Source organism: Lepus europaeus, chromosome 5 (assembly GCF_033115175.1).
Source record: "Lepus europaeus isolate LE1 chromosome 5, mLepTim1.pri, whole genome shotgun sequence".
Taxonomy (NCBI): Eukaryota; Metazoa; Chordata; class Mammalia; order Lagomorpha; family Leporidae; genus Lepus; species Lepus europaeus.
Genome location: NC_084831.1, coordinates 14,049,475 through 14,065,328, shown reverse-complemented (window position 1 = coordinate 14,065,328; position 15,854 = coordinate 14,049,475).

Sequence of the window (15,854 nt, the reverse complement as noted above, 5' to 3'; positions counted from 1 at the left end):
GGCCTAGCCGATGGGTGGGGACCTCCTCGTGCACCCCAGGGTGTTGAGTGGCTTCTTCCAGTTCCCCCTGAATTGTGGTCACCACGATGTCTCCTGAGGTTGGGGTGGGCTCCCTTGCCTCTGCTTGAGGACCCGGTGGGCCTGGGAGTCAGTGCCACTGGCCTCTTGTCTGGCACTGGGGCAGGACGAGTTCCAGGAGCCAGATCTGGATGTTGGAGCAGATGGGTTCACCGCCAGGGTCCCCGCTTCGTGGCAGCAGGGCCTTGTCAGGTGTGTGCCCTTCCCCCTTCTCTGTGTGCCCCGCTGTGGAATGAACAGGACGCAGTCACACGAGTGACGAGTGTGCTAGTGAGAGCAGACGTCACGTGGGACACGGGAAGGGGGCTTGGCTGGAGGTCTGACAGTGAGGCGCGGCCTTGGGCGTGGCGGTTAAGATGCGCGCATCCCACACGGAAGCACCTGCGCTCCACTCCTGGCTGCAGCTTCCCGCCAACGCACACCCTGGGGGGCAGCAGTGGCGGCTCAAGTGCAGGAGACCCAGATTGCAATCCCAGCTCCCAGCTTCGGGCATTTGGAAAGCGAACCAGGGGCTGGGCGCTTTGTCTGTCTGTCTCTGCAGATAGAAAGACAAAAAGACAAGATCTGATCGGGACAAAGCAGGAGCCGGACCTCCAGCTTGAAGTGAACTCTGAGATAGAAGTGGGGTGAGGGACGGGGGAGGGAGAGAGCTCTTGGAAACTGACACTCCGGGTGCACCCCTCAGCTCACACTCACCTTGCTCTGCTCACGTCCCACACCTGCTGACCAGGGGCAGAAGACACCCCAGCTTTGCCAGCTTCCCCTCCTGCCTTCTCAAACCCATGAGCCAGCCCTTGCCCAGCCCCCACCCTTCCTCTTCCCCACTTCCTGTCCTGGGATCCAGGCCCCACCTTCCAGGAAGTCACCCTGGAGTCCCCATCACACCTTACACGGGAAGGCGCTCATTTGCCCTTGCTGGTGCCTTCCTTCCTGGAGACCTGCACGTGCCTTGGCTCACGGGGTCCGACTCTGCACTCGGATGGGCGACCCTGGAGAGCAGGGGCCTTTGTGTTTTCCAGAAGCCCAGGGCTTCCTCATGGAGCAAGGGCTGCAATTGCCTTATCAGACTGGGAGTACGGGAGGACCAGGCCCCTGGTCTCACTTGTCAGCGCAAAGCCTGCTTTCTGGTTTTGCTTCTATTTTTTTGCACACACCTCTTCGTGATATAATCGCACTCCAAAGAAGGAAGAATCAAGAAGAAACGCCCATGGGGCCGGCTCCGTGACGCACTAGGTTAATCCTCTACCTGCGGCACCAGCATCCCATGTGGGTGCAAGTTCTAGTCCCGGTTGCTCCTCTTCCAGTCTAGCTCTCTGCTATGGCCTGGGAGAGCAGTGGATGATGGCCCAAGTGCTTGGGCCCCTGCACCCACATGGGAAACCGGGAGGAGGCACCTGGCTCCTGGCTTCGGATCGGCGCAGCTCCGGCTGTTTCAGCCATTTGGAGAGTGATCCAATGGAAGGAAGATCTTTCTCTGTCTCTCTCTCACTGTCTGTAACTCTACCTGTCAAATAAATACATAAAAATCTTTAAAAAAAAATGAAGAAATGCCCAATACAGTCCATATACTAAAGAACAAGTCTCCAACTACAGGATCTGGGAGCCGCTTAGGACCGTGTCCAAAAGGCCATGGTCAGGGCCAGCACCGTGATGTTGTGGTTAAGCCACCACGTGCAGCACAGGCATCCCATATGGGCACTGATTCTAGTCTTGGTCACTCCACGTCTGATCCAGCTCCATGCTAATGGCCTGGTAAAGCAGCAGAGGATGGCCCGAGAACTTGAGATTGCACCCATGTGGGAGACCCGAATGAAGCTCCTGGCTTTGGCCTGGCCCAGCCCTGGCCATTGCCTCCACTGGGGAGTGAACCGGAAGATGGACAATCTCTCTGCCTCTGCCTCACCCTCTCTGTAACTCTGCCTTTCAAATAAATAAATAAATCTTTTTAAAAAAATAAAATAAAATTTTAAAAATAAAGTTTGAAAAAGGCCCCAGTCAGGGAGGGCCAGGGACCCCAGGAGTCTCTGAGCAGCACCACTGCTGCTTTCCCGTGGCCAATGCCCCCTGGACGCGCTGGCTGGCCCGGTCTGCAGAGAGGCCAGATCTTGGAGGGGAGGACGGGCTCGTCCCACCCCACTGCCCTCCCTCTGCCGCGCACAGATGCTCAGCAGTGGAGTCGGCTCGAAACTGGTTGGCCCAGTAATTCCGCTCCTGGGACTGGAAACCAAGAGGCAAATCTGAGCTGTTCCCAGAGGCAGACCAGAGACGACGCTGGTCCGGGTATTTCTCTGATGCCCGCCCCCTCCCCAACTCCAAACAGAAGCAACTTAAAGTAGGGATTAGTTAAGGAAGTTATTAACCCTGCATCCATAATCATGTTTTGGAAGAATATTTGATGCTGCAAAAAAAACAAAAACAAAAACAAAAACAAAAACAAAAACAAAAACAAAAAACCCTGTTTATATGGGGAAATAGTAATTAAAATAAAAGGAGGGTATGGGAGTGCACATGTATGGTATTATCCAGAAGGATCTACTGCCCGGTATTAGCTACGACCATCTTTCGGCTGCGGCATCGCTGGTGGTCCGTTTCCTTATCTGTAACTTTCAGGGCTACAGTGAATGCCTGGCACTCAGTAACCGAGATGAAGTAACCCGCCTCCTTGAGAGGCACGAGCCCACTCCTCAAGGGAAGACGCGGAAGCCACGGTTCAAGTTTAAGGAGCAGGTGCCTGCACTGGAGAGCTTGGTCACTCACCTCATGGGAAAGCCTGGTCGATGGTATCAGTTTGCTAGCGTCACCATGACAAACAGCACAGACTGGGAGCATCTACTCGCATTTCTCACAGTCCCGGGGCTGGATGGTCAAGGTCACGGTGCCGGCAGGGTTGGGTCCACTCTGAGGCTCCCTCCTGGGCGTGTGGTTGGTGCTGTCTTGCTGTGCCCTCATGGCTCTCTCCTGGCTGCGTGGACATCCTTGATTGTGAAGATACTCGTTCCACAGCAGAACCCATCTCGCGATAACTTGATCGCCTCCCGAGAGGCGTTATCTCCAAAGGCAGGCTGGAGCACCGGGTGCCTGGGCTGCAGCCTCAGAGTTTGGGGCCTGAGGGGGCCCAAGTTGGCCCCAAATACCAATTAGACACAACTTCCTCTGAAAATTTGAAACGCAGGGAGTACTTCCCAACTCATTCTAGAGAGATAGATCTTCCATCTGCTGGTTCACTCCCCAGATGGCTGCAACAGCCAGGGCTGGGCCAGGCTGAAGCCAGTACTGGATCCATCATCCGCACTCTCCCAGGTATACTAGCAGTAAACTGGATCAGAAGTGGAGCAGTGGAGGCAGCATTGTGGCATAGGGAGTGGAGCTGCTGCCTCTCATGTGGACACCTGTCCCTGACCCTGTCCCTGTCCCTGTCCCTGTCCTGGCTGCTCCACTTCCAATCCAGTTCCATGCTAATGGCCAGGGAAAAGCAGCAGAGGATGGCCCAAGTGCTTCTACATGTTCACAAAGAATAATTATTAAACATTCTTAAATGTATACAATAAACATATACAAACTTTACAATAATACCCCCAAAATAGGAAACATTTAGAGCTAAAACTGATTAAGAAATGGAAATTCATATACTGAAAACTATAAAATGATGCTCAGAGAAATAAAGGCAGACAAAAATAAATGGAGGTAAATACAATGTTAATGAAGCAAAAGACTCAATATCGGGCCGGCGCCGCGGCTCACTTGGCTAATCCTCTGCCTGCGGTGCTGGCACCCCAGGTTCTAGTCCCGGTTGGGGCGCCGAGTACTAGTCCCGGTTGCTCCTCTTCCAGTCCAGCTCTCTGCTGTGGCCTGGGAGTGCAGTGGAGGATGGCCCAAGTGCTTGGGCCCTGCACCCACATGGGAGACCAGGAGAAGCACCTGGCTCCTGGCTTCGGATCGGCGCAGTGCCGGCTGTGGCGGCCATTAGGGGAGTGAACCAACGGAAGGAAGACCTTTCTCTCTGTCTCTCACTGTCTATAACTCTCTGTCTCTCTCTCTCACTGTCTAACTCTGCCTGGCCAAAAAAAAAAAAAGACTCACTATCATTAAGAAGTTAGTTTCTCTGTGTGCTCTGTAAGGTCAGTGCACTCTCAATCAAAACCCAACTGACGTATTTTTTTATAGAAATCGACAAGCTGTTCCTAAAATTCACAGGGAAATTAAAAGAATCTAGGATAACCAAATCAACTATTGAAGGAACAAAGTTGCAATGCTACTTGATTTTAAGACTTATAAACCGCCGGCGCCGTGGCTCAACAGGCTAATCTTCCGCCTAGTGGCGCCGGCACACCGGGTTCTAGTCCCAGTTGGGGCACCAGATTCTATCCCGGTTGCCCCTCTTCCAGGCCAGCTCTCTGCTGTGGCCTGGGAGTGCAGTGGAGGATGGCCCAAGTGCTTGGGCTCTGCACCCCATGGGAGACCAGGAGAAGCACCTGGCTCCTGGCTTTGGATCAGCACAGTGCGCTGGCCGCAGAACGCTGGCCACGGCGGCCATTGGAGGGTGAACCAACGGCAAAAAGAAGACCTTTCTCTCTGTCTCTCTCTCACTGTCCACTCTGCCTGTCAAAAAAAAAAAAAAGATTTATAAACCCTGTAACCCAAACACTTATGCTGTTAGCATAAAGACAGAAGAATAAGGCCAATGAAATGGGATAAATGAATCCGAGTCAGACCTGAACATGTTTGGAGAATTTGTTTCTGATAAAAATGCCAAGACAAGTCTATAGAAGAAGAACTGCTTCCTCAATAATGGTATCAGGGCAATTGGCTTCAGTATGGAGATAGGGAGAGAGAGAGAGAAAGAGAGAGAGAGAGAGAGAGAGAGAGAGAGAGATCAAAAGAAGAAAGAATGTCAGTCCATGCCTTTCACTTTACTAAAGAGCTAACCAGAATGGATCGTAGTTCAACAAGGGCGCTAAGACAATTCACTGGGGAAAAGACGGTCCTCTCATCTAATGGTGAGGTAACTGGATAAACACATGTCCAGAACGAATCCAGAGTGAAACTGGACCCTTCCTTACACCGCACACAAAAGTTAACTCAAAGCAGATCAGGACCTAAATGGAAACCGTAAAACCGACAAGAAAACATGTGGCTACGTCTGTGATGCGGGGTTAGACGGCGGGTGTCAGCGCACAGAAGTCACGAGCTGCAAACACATCGAAAGGTGAGTTGAACTTCAACAGAACCAAGAATTTTGTGCTGCAAACTGTGCCATCAAGGAAGTTAAGAGACAACCCACGGGATCATTTGTGAATGAGCTATCTGATAGGGAACTTGAAACCAGAAACATGGCCGAACTGTACAACTCAACAGCAACAAGCTAACGATCCAATTTAAAAACTGACAACCAGGGAGTCAGCATTTGGCGTCATGGTCAGGGTGCCCACATCCTATATTGAAGCTCCTGGGTTTGAATCCTGGCTCTGCTGCCTGCTAGTGTGCACCCATGGCGGGCAGCAGGTGAGGGCTCAAATAGTTGAGTCCCTGCCACCCATGTGAGAGACCTGGGTTGAGTTCCCTGCTCCCAGCTTCCACCTGGCTCAGACATGCTGTTGTGGGCATTTGGAGAGTGAACCAGCAGATGGGCAACCTCTCTCTCTCCCTCCCTCTCTCTCTCTGTCTTTTAAATACATACACACATACATACATAGTTCAATATAGGCAAAGGATTTAAGTAGACATTTCTCAGAAGAAGGATAATGATCAACAAGCACCTGAAATGATGTTCAACCTCATTTGTGATTAGGAAAATGCAAATCCAAGGCACAATGAGATGCCACTTCACACCCACTAGATGGCTTCAATAAAGGAAGGTGATAAGAGTATTGGGGAAGCTCTACGGAAATTGGAGCCCTCATCCGTTCTGATGCCAATGCAAACATGGTGCAACCCTGTGGGAAGACAATCTGGCAATTTCTCATAGAGATCGACAGACACCTGCCCCCGGATGTAGCCGTTCTAGTCCTGGTTATTTATCCAGGAGAAAAGGAAGTGTGGGTTGATACAAAGACCAGTTTATTCACGAATGTCTATAGCAGCCTGAGTCATTGTAGCCCCAAACTATAAACAATCCCAAGTCCAACCACTGAAGAAAGGATCAACAAACTCTGCTCTATCCATCCCACAGGACGCTTACCCGGCAACACCATGCAGCACGCAACAGCACGGGCAAGTCCCTAAGGCAATAGGCTCGACCAAAGAATCCGGCCGCAAACCCCTCAAGTTGTTCAATTCCCTCTGCGGGAACTGCTGTCAGCCACAGCTGCCCTGAGCCCGGGGGTGCGGATGGGACTGCTTCCATGAGGCTGCGGGAACTTTGTGTCACTGCTGGGTCAATGACCCCACAGCAGTGGGGCCGGGGTCGTGGTGCAGCACATTAACCGCCCCGGCTTGAGTCCTGGCTGCTCCTCTTCCTATCCAGCTCCCTGCTAATGTGCCTGGGAAAGCCGCGGAAGATGGCCCAAGCACTTGGGCCCCTGCACCCATGTGGGAGACCCGGATGGAGTTTCTGGTCCTGGCTTCAGTCTGGCCCAGCCCTGGCTGTTGCAGCCATTTGGGAATGAACCAGCAGATGATAGATATTTCTCTCTCTCTCCCTCTCTCTCTCTGCTTTTCAAATAAATAATTTTTAAAAATAGAGAAAAGCAATGTATATAGCCGTTCATCAAAACTCACCAAGCTTCAAATGGGTGCATGATGTTGTATCAATTCTACCCTGAAAAACTGATTTTAAAAGAGACCAAATGCTGTTTGTAATAGATGTTTGTCTAATGACTGTTTTGCCAACAGTCCCTACTCATTAGCTCTGGAGGAGGGAGGCATGCATCATCATTGCCATTTTATGGAGGCAGAGACTGAGGTGGTGAGCCAGGAAGCCACTGGCCTCGGCCTGCGAGCTCAGGCCGGCCCTGGACTAGGTCTGGGTCCCTTGGCGACCCCACTGCCTACAGTGCGGGGAGGCAGCAGCTGCAGACAAACAACGCCCTATCAGCCTGCTCCTCCAGGAAGCCTCCCCGTGTGTTCATTCTTGGCTCTGGGCTCTCGCAACATCTGCATTGGTCGGCCAGCGCTGCCATGGCACAGAGCACAGAGCAGGGGCCATGACAACAGCCCTGTGTTTTCTCATAGCTCGGAGGGCGCACGTGTGACGTGAAGACGTGGGCGGGGCTTCTCCCCTCTCCACCGATCTCGTCTTGGTCATCTCTTCCTACAGGGATGCCGGGACTACTGAGTAGGGCCCATGCCAAAGCCCACGGCACCCCCATGCCGCCCAGCCTGTGGTGCTCAGACCGGGTGCTGAGCCTGCATCCCGGTCTGAGGAGTCGGGAACCCTTCAGAGCCCCACCGCGTGGCCTGTGCACCGGACAGAGGGTGCCCAGCACGTGCCGGGCGAGGGGCCCTCAGGAAGCTTGTGGAAATTAGCGTTGGGGCTCCATTTTGGTGCAGAAGCATTTGAAGTCCACGCCGATTTTTTTCACAGTAAACACTTTCTGGGAACTCTTTGAACCCCCTCTGGCAATCCTGCTTGAAGACTGAGCGGGACAAAATGCTGTATGTGCGGGGGTGTCACGATTCCCGTGGAGTGAACGCTGTGTCCCACTGGGCTCGCCCCGCCCCCAGATCTCATGCGCCTGTGGGTCCCAGTGGGATCGTATCAAGTGGAAGAAATGTCCCTGGCCTCTTGTCCTGTCCGCTGAAGTCAGTGTCCACCGGGTCCCCTTAACAAGGTGAAGCCTGAGTTTGCAGGGGTGTGGGGAGCTCTCCGTCGCTCCCCCGTCCCCTGCCTGCCGATGTCCGCTCACAGCTGTTGTTGGCGGCCCCGGCACCCACACGGCCTGGGCCAAGTCCAGCTGCAGACGCGCAGAGGGCCCAGTGAGGCTGCTGACCGTGCAGGTTCAGAGCCGGGCCCCAGCCGCAGCCGCAGCCCGGGTATGTCTGTAGCCTTGGACCCCCGTGCCTTGCAGGGCCCCTGCCCAAGCCTGGGAGTTTACCAGGGCTGAGGGCTGGCCCACCTGACAACCTTCTTGATGGCTTCTAACACAGGGGCAAACCAACTGCATACAAATCAGAGTGAGGCCCCACCCCCACCCACTGGACTGGCAGACGGGGCCGCCCACAGCCCAGGTCCCAACCAGCACCAAAGTGTCTGGTGGCTCCCGGGACACTGTCTGCTCCAGCAGGCGGGGACTTGTCCTGTTCTTCTCTCTGCACCCTCAGCACGGTGCTGGGTGTGGCTGGGTGCTCAGGGAACACCTGGGGAAGGCAATCCTTTGCCAGGTCACTGTGGGTTCTCGGAGATGGGCTCTGTGCTCTAACAGCGCCAACCCACCTTGCTGGGCTCTTCTTTGAGGCCCACGGCCAGCACTGTGCATGTTGGGGTCCTCCCAACAAGCACACCAGGAGCAGAGAGGGAGACAGGACCCAAGGCAGGGCTGTGTGAACCTCAGACTTCCTTCCGGCCGCCAGGCCCTGCTGCCTCCCAGCCTGGTGAGGCTCTGGGGCAGACAGCCGGGGTCTGGGTTAGACCTCCAAAGAAGCAAAAACCCAGGGGCAGTGACCTCGAAGTGGGGATTTCAAGGGATGCGGAAAGCACCTTCCTGTGGTCTGGGTTTGAGAACTTAGAGGTCAGAGTGGAAATCCCCCTGCGTGTGTGATGTTTGGACACAAGGCTGGGGGGCGGGTTCAGAGGGAGGTCAGGTTGCCTGCTCCTCGCCTCCGCCAGAGCCCGAGACCCTTTCCTCAAGGCTAGGGGGTGGCCAGGTGTCGGGCGTTTGCTGACCACCTACAGTGTGCCAATCAGCGTACCTGTATCCATGGCAACAGGCCTGCGGCACCTTATGGATCCCATTTTCCAGATGGGAAACCCAGGGCTCCAGGAGGTGAAGCGACACGGCCAAGAGAACACCATTATTAAGCCAGAACGTGCAGCGGGAGCTGTGTGGTGTCGAAGCTGGGCTCTCTTCCGCTACACGGCCTCGGCTGCTCATGATCTAGGATGCCCAGGACTCTAGAGGGAGTCTGAAATACTTCCTGCAGGTGTCGGGTTCTTGTTGTTTATTATCTCCGTATTACTATTCAAATGTATTCAAGTCTCACAAATATAGTAGAAAGTGCACAGACCATAAGCGAACACCTGGATGAATTCTTGCAAATGTGAACACACCCGAGGAACCAAATCCCACAGGGGCAGACACCAGCAGCCCCACCAGAGGCCTCCAGGGAGCTCTGGCTGTTGCCACTCACATCCGTGGACAGCATCAGTGGACAGCCACCTTGTGGAAGCACAAATTAGCACAGGTTAGTGCTGGGCTCCCCCCACACACCTATCCCTTTTATGTCTGGCTTCTCAGCATCCGGCCTTCTGTCTGTGACATCCGTCCACGTCATGCTGTGTCACCATAACTCACCGATGTGGGTTAGCACCGAGAGGCCACACGGCCACCTGTCCACGCATTCTGCAGCCGACAAGCATTTGAGCCCTTGCCAGGGTTTGGCCCGTCTCTGGGCTCTGCCTTGGTGCAGAAGGAGAGCAGGGCGTCACCGTCCCAACCCATCTCTCCCGCCCCGCCCGTCCCCACCCTGGGAGGCCCAGCTCCAGTGCTTTCTTCGGATCTGAGCACCTGCCGTGGTTCTGCGCCTCGTCTCTCACCCACTCCGACAGCTTGCTCCATCCTAGATCAGGGGTGTGGAACGTCCAGCCCGGGGGTCCTACCAAGCCCGCCAAATTGTTTGGTATGGCCCTGCCAAGGCAACCACAGTGAAACTCAAAAGCAATCCATCTATAGCAGGCTAATTTTTTAGTTGATAATATTATATGGCCTACAAATGATGTTGTAAATCTCCAAATGGCCCTTGGCAGAAAAGGGCTTCCCCGCCCCTGACCCTGGGTGGAATCCAGGGCGTGGAACTCTTCTGGGAAGTGGGGTTTGCAGGGAGAGGGGGCTGGAGGGAGGACTCTGGCCACTGGCCACTGCCCTCCATCCACAGGTGGCTCTCTTAGGAAAAAGGGGTCCCATTCCTCTTTTCTGCAATGACGCTGGGGTGGCAGCTGTGAGCCCCACTCAGCTCTGGGTGCCAGGAAGGTGAGCAGGTATGCACAACAGAGCTCCGGGCACAATGACTCAGCCCGCAATGGGGATTAGGTAAGTGCCTGCTTACATGTACAGTGAGTGGGTGCTTGGGACCGTGCCCTGTGTGGGAAAAGGGGAGGCTCTGGCCCACCTGTGTGCTGATTGGAACTCTGCTATGTGGCCCTGGTCGAGTGTCCAGCCTCTCCGAGCCTCAGTGTCCTCATTGGCAAAATGGGGATAGCAGTGTGGCCGTCGTGGTGCAGCTGTGATAACTAAGTGAGATAACAGCTGGTCCTGGCAGACAGCGGAGGCTGAGACAACAGTCACTATTTTTTTTTAAGATTTATGTATTTATTTAAGAGGCAGAGTTACAGACAGAGAGAGGGAGAGACAGAGAGAGATCTTCTATTCGCTGATTCACTCCCCAAATGGCCGCAATGGCCGGAGCTGCGCTGATCCGAAGCCAGGAGCCAGGAGCTTCTTCCCGGTCTCTCACACAGGTGCAGGGGCCCAAGCACTTGGGCCATCTTCTACTGCTTTCCCAGGCCATAACAGAGAGCTGGATAGGAAGAGGAGCAGCAGGGACTTGAACCGGTGCCCATATGGGATGCCTGTGCTGCAGGCGGAGCCCTAGCCCCCTGTACCGCAGTGCCGGCCCCAGTGGGAACCACCACTAATGGGATTTGTTTTCCAGCATCTGGGTCCTTCCTGCCCCTCCCGCCTGCCGCCTGGAGCGCTGGGGGGGTTGTGACCCCGAAGTCTCATCAAGGATTTTTCCCACAGGCCCCCCAGAAGTGAGAGCACTGAGCCCTGCTGACAAATCTCACGAAGCCACCAAGCCGCGTGGAGGCTCAGACTCCACTGCCGGGGCATCCGGGGGCAGACTTTAGAGGGAGGGGGGGCTGGAAGGGCCCTCCTATCTTCGGACTCAGCAGTCTCACTTCTGGAAATTATTTTTAAAAACCCCCAACAATAACAAAAGATCCAGATGATTGAATTAGTAGACACCAAGAGTGTCCTAGTAGGCTAAGCCGGTTCGAGTCCCGGCTGCTCCTCTGGGAAAGCAGTGGGAGATGGCCCAAGTCCTAGGGCCCCTGCACTCACAAGGGAGACCCAGAAGAAGCTCCTGGCTCCTGGCTTTGGATCTGCCCAGCTCCAGCCATTGCGGTCATTTGGGGAGTGAACCAGTAGATGGAGGACCTTTCCCTCTGCCTCTCCTTCTTTCTGTCTGTAACTCTGCATCTCAAATAAATGAAAAAAATATTAAAAAAAAGACACTGAACATGGTTAACTATATTCTGTGTGTTTGAGAAGAAGGGGCCGACACTGTGGGGTAGTAGGTTAAACCTCTGCCTGCAGAGCCAGCAATCTATATGGGTTCAAGTCCCAGCTGCACCACTTCTGACCCAGCTCCCTGCTAATGTGCCTGAAAAGTAGCAGAAGATGGCCCAAGTGCTTGGGCCCCTGCCACCCACGTGGGAGACCCAGAGGAGGCTCCTGGCTCCTGGCTCAGCCCCAGCCGTTGTGGCCATCTGGGGAGTGAACCAGCAGATGGAAGACCTCTCTCTCTCTCTTCCCCCTCCCTTCTCTTTCTGTACCTCTGTCTTCCAAATAAATAAAGTGAATCTTTAAAAAAGAGGGAGAGAGAAGAGAAAGCTGGGGCATGTTCAGTATGAGCACGGAAGACATAAAAAAGGCCCAGGTCAGATGTACGGAGGGCGAGCCGAGCACAGCCGAGGTCAGCGATCCACTGTGCTCTCACAAGCTGTGCCAATGAGGATGAAGATGGGGCCGGTGGTGGAAGCAACCACGGACAGCATTTAGTGGCCTCCAGCTGTGGACGGAGCCCCGATCCTGCAGCGTCTCCTTTAATCCCCGTCCTTCTTCCACATCGGAGGAAGGAGCGTAGCAGCCTGCCACGGGTTAAGCGGCCGGGCGGCGGGGAGGCCACCTGTGGCCCCGGGCAGTCTGGGTTTGAGTCCCACCTTTCCTTACCCCCTGGGTCGGGCCGCAGCACCGTGTTGCGGTGGCTGCGCTGGCGTCCTCTCGCTGGGCGAGACGTGACACCGTGTGCTCTGTGTGTGTCACCTGCAAGCCCCAGAGCAATCAGAGAAGGGAGGGACCACTGGCCTCATTGTGCAAAGGAGAAACCCGGGCTGGGGGCGGGGGTGGGGGTGGGGTGGAGTGCCCGGCAGCGCACAGCTGTAGGAGAAGGAACCAGGTCTGATCCCAGCCCGCTGGGTGTTCCTTGGGGCCCCCAGCCATGGCCAGGATTTTTAAGGCCTCTTTTGGTGCTCGGGTTTTATGGCTTCTTGGCAATGTCAACACCTTGCCTGTTTTCCTATGAGGGAAAAGGCTCTTGGAATCAACAAAGAGTTTGTGCTTCTGGCTGCTTCTCTTATTAGTTTTTTTTTTTTTTAAATAATTATTTATTTATTTATTTGAAAGACGGAGTTACAGAGAGAGAGAGAGAGAGAGAGAGATGTTCTATCTGCTGGTTCATTCCCCAAATGGCGGCAACGGCTGAGGCTGGGCCAGGCTGGAGCCAGGAGCCAGGAGCTTCATCCAGGTCTCCCACGTGGACGCTTGGACTGTCCTCTGTTGCTTTCCCAAGTGCATCAGCAGGGAGCTGGGTTGGAAGTGGAGCAGAGACAGGAACCAGCGCCCATATGGGATGGCAGTGTTGAAGGCTGCGGCTCAGTGCACTACGCCACAACGCCGGCCCCTGGCTGCTTTTGCTCCTGCCCACGTGGTCCCAGAGAGGGCGGTCAGGGGGCCTGGAGGTGGCCACGTGCCCCTGTCAGGAGCCGAGATCTAGAAGATGGTGCTCAGGGTAAAATACCCCTTGATAAGAGTGTACAGGGTGGCTACTGAGGGCAGGTGAGGGTGGTGTGGCTCAGAACATGTCCAGCGGAGGGCACTCTGCAGGTGAGGGGTGCGTCTGTGATCTTGGCAATGGGGATGGTTATCTCCAAACCCCTTGGCTTGCACCCATTCAATACACATCAGTCACACTCAGTAGCGAGGCTGTTTTCTAAAAGACTTTATCTATGTGTTCATTTATTTGAGAGAGAGAGAGAGAGAGAGAGAGAAAGAGAAAGAGAGAGAGAGAGAGAGAGAGAGAGAGAGAGAGATCTTCTAACTGCAGATTCACTTCTCAAGTGCCTACAACAGCCAGCACTGAGTCAGGCGGAAGCTAGGAGCCTGGAACTCCAGCTGGGTCTCCCACGTGGGAGGCAGGGACCCATGTCCTAGAGCCATCGGCAGGTGCATTAGCAGGAAGCAGAGTACCCAGGACTCCACGTGGCATCCTGACATGGGATGTGAGTGTCCCAAGTGGTGGCCTAACTCACTGCGCCACAACACCCTCTCCTCAATAATGAGGTTTTCCTTTCCTTTCTTTTTTTTTTTTTTTTTTTGACAGGCAGAGTGGACAGTGAGAGAGACAGAGAGAAAGGTCTTCCTTTTGCCGTTGGTTCACCCCACAATGGCCACTGTGTTGCAGCCGGCGTGCTGCGCTGATCCGATGGCAGGACCCAGGTGCTTCTCCTGGTCTCCCATGGGGTGCAGGGCCCAAGCACTTGGGCCATCCTCCACTGCACTCCTGGGCCATAGCAGAGAGCTGGACTGGAAGAGGAGCAACCAGGACATAATTCGGTGCCCCGACCGGGACTAGAACCCGGTGTGCCCGTGCCGCAGGCGGAGGATTAGCCTATTGAGCCGTGGTGCCGGCCATCTTTTTTTTTATTTTATTTTTTTAGAATATACTGTTTGCTGTTGTCCTGTGGATTGCTGCATCACAGATGAGGTGGTCAGGTGCTTGACTGATTCAAGGAATCAAGGGGGAAATTGGATTTAAAAAGGAGAAGAGAGAGAGAGAGAGAGAGAGAGAGAGAGAGAGAGAGAGGGAACCAGCTTCCAGCAGAGACTCTTGCTGGTACGGTTTCTCGGTGGACTGGCTGCTTGGCAGCAAAGGGGTCAGCCCTGGCATTGGCCTTGAACAGTCCTGTACAAGCCTCAAGAAACAAATCCCGCCTCCCGTGCTCAGGGTCATCCATGGGGCCCCCGAGGCTGGCGTCTCTGAACATTGCCGGTGCCATCAGCTCCTCCTCCTGGCCTGGGCTGGGCCGCGTCTTCTGCCTCATTAGTTTTCCCATGAGATCTTCCGCAGGCTAAGGTGGCAGCACACATCAGTGGCTCTCAATTATTCTTTGACTCAGCAAAGTTCATGTTAGGAAACAATTCAATTCACGCACTGAGATCTAGAACAGTAGAAATCGTCAACAGCCCGTCTGTCCGTCACGTGGGGATTCATCGGAAGAACCGTGGGATATAAAGCTGCCTTTCATGATCTTGCTGCAGAGGAACACTGAATGAAGTAGAAATCTGTTCAGGTTATACCCGTGATGAAAGACAGCCTACAAGGCACTACATGAGGGGCTGGGGTTGTGGCGCAGAGGGTTAAGCCACCACCCGCGATGCCGGCGTCCCATGTGGTTCAAGTCCCTGCTGCTCTGCTTCTGATCCAGCTTCCTGCTAAGGCACCTGGGAAGCAGAGAAGATGGTCCAAGTGCTTGGGCCCTGCCACCCACGTAGGACACCCAGATGAGGGTCCAGGCTCCTGGCTTCAGGGGAAACTTGTGGCCATTTGGGGAGTGAATCAGCAGATGGAAGAAGATTCTCTCTCCCTCCCTCTCCCTCTCCTCTCTCTCGCCCTCACTCTCTCTCTCTGTGTTACTCTGCCTTTCAGATAGATAGATAGATAGATAGATAGATAGATAGATAATCTCCTTTAAAAATACTACATAAAACATTTCCTAATGTGGTCAGGGGAAAATACAGAGGTAGACAGCAGACAAACATGCATGCATATGGACACAAGGGCTTTAAAAATTCGTGGAAAATGGAATTAAAAGATGTTTTATTGTGCTGAAATGCTGAAATCCATACATACAAGGAGTCTTTAAAATGTTCAAGGGAAAATGCATATTATGAAAGAACTATGCATGGATTTGGAAGAATTTTGCACTCAAACTTATCTTTTAATTCTATTTCCCATGATGTTTTGAAGTACCCTTGCATATGCTACAAGTGGACAGATGGCAATGGAGCCAAGAGTACATAACAAAATGTTCACAGGTGCACAGGCGATTTTAAATTTCTTATTGTTCATGTTTTTCACCTCTTCTATACTGCATGTATGTTTCTTTTATCAAAAAGGAAAAAAACCCCAGATATTAAAATTTAAAACTCTAGCCGCAGGTGCGTGGCCTGACAGTGGGATGCTGGTGCTCGTGCCCGGGTCTCCTCTCAGGGTTCTTGGTTCGATATCCAGCTCTGGTTCCCAATTCCATTTCCTGCCCGTGTAGACCCTGAAAGGCAGTAGTGTTGGCTCAAGTAATTGGATCGCTGCCACCCACACTGGGAGACCCGGAGTGAGCTCTTGGCTCCTGGCTTCAGCCCTGACCATTGAGGGCATTCGGGGAGTGAAGCAGTGGACGGCAGCTCCCCACCCCCTTCTCTCTCCTCCTCTCAAATAAATAAGTAAACATTTTAACAAGTTGCCAAGATCCCCTGGCACGGGGAAAGAGGAAGCACAGAAGCGGGTTGCTCCCCCTGGAGCTGTGGCTGGGCCGGCTGCGGGCTCGTCCGCTATAAGAGGCT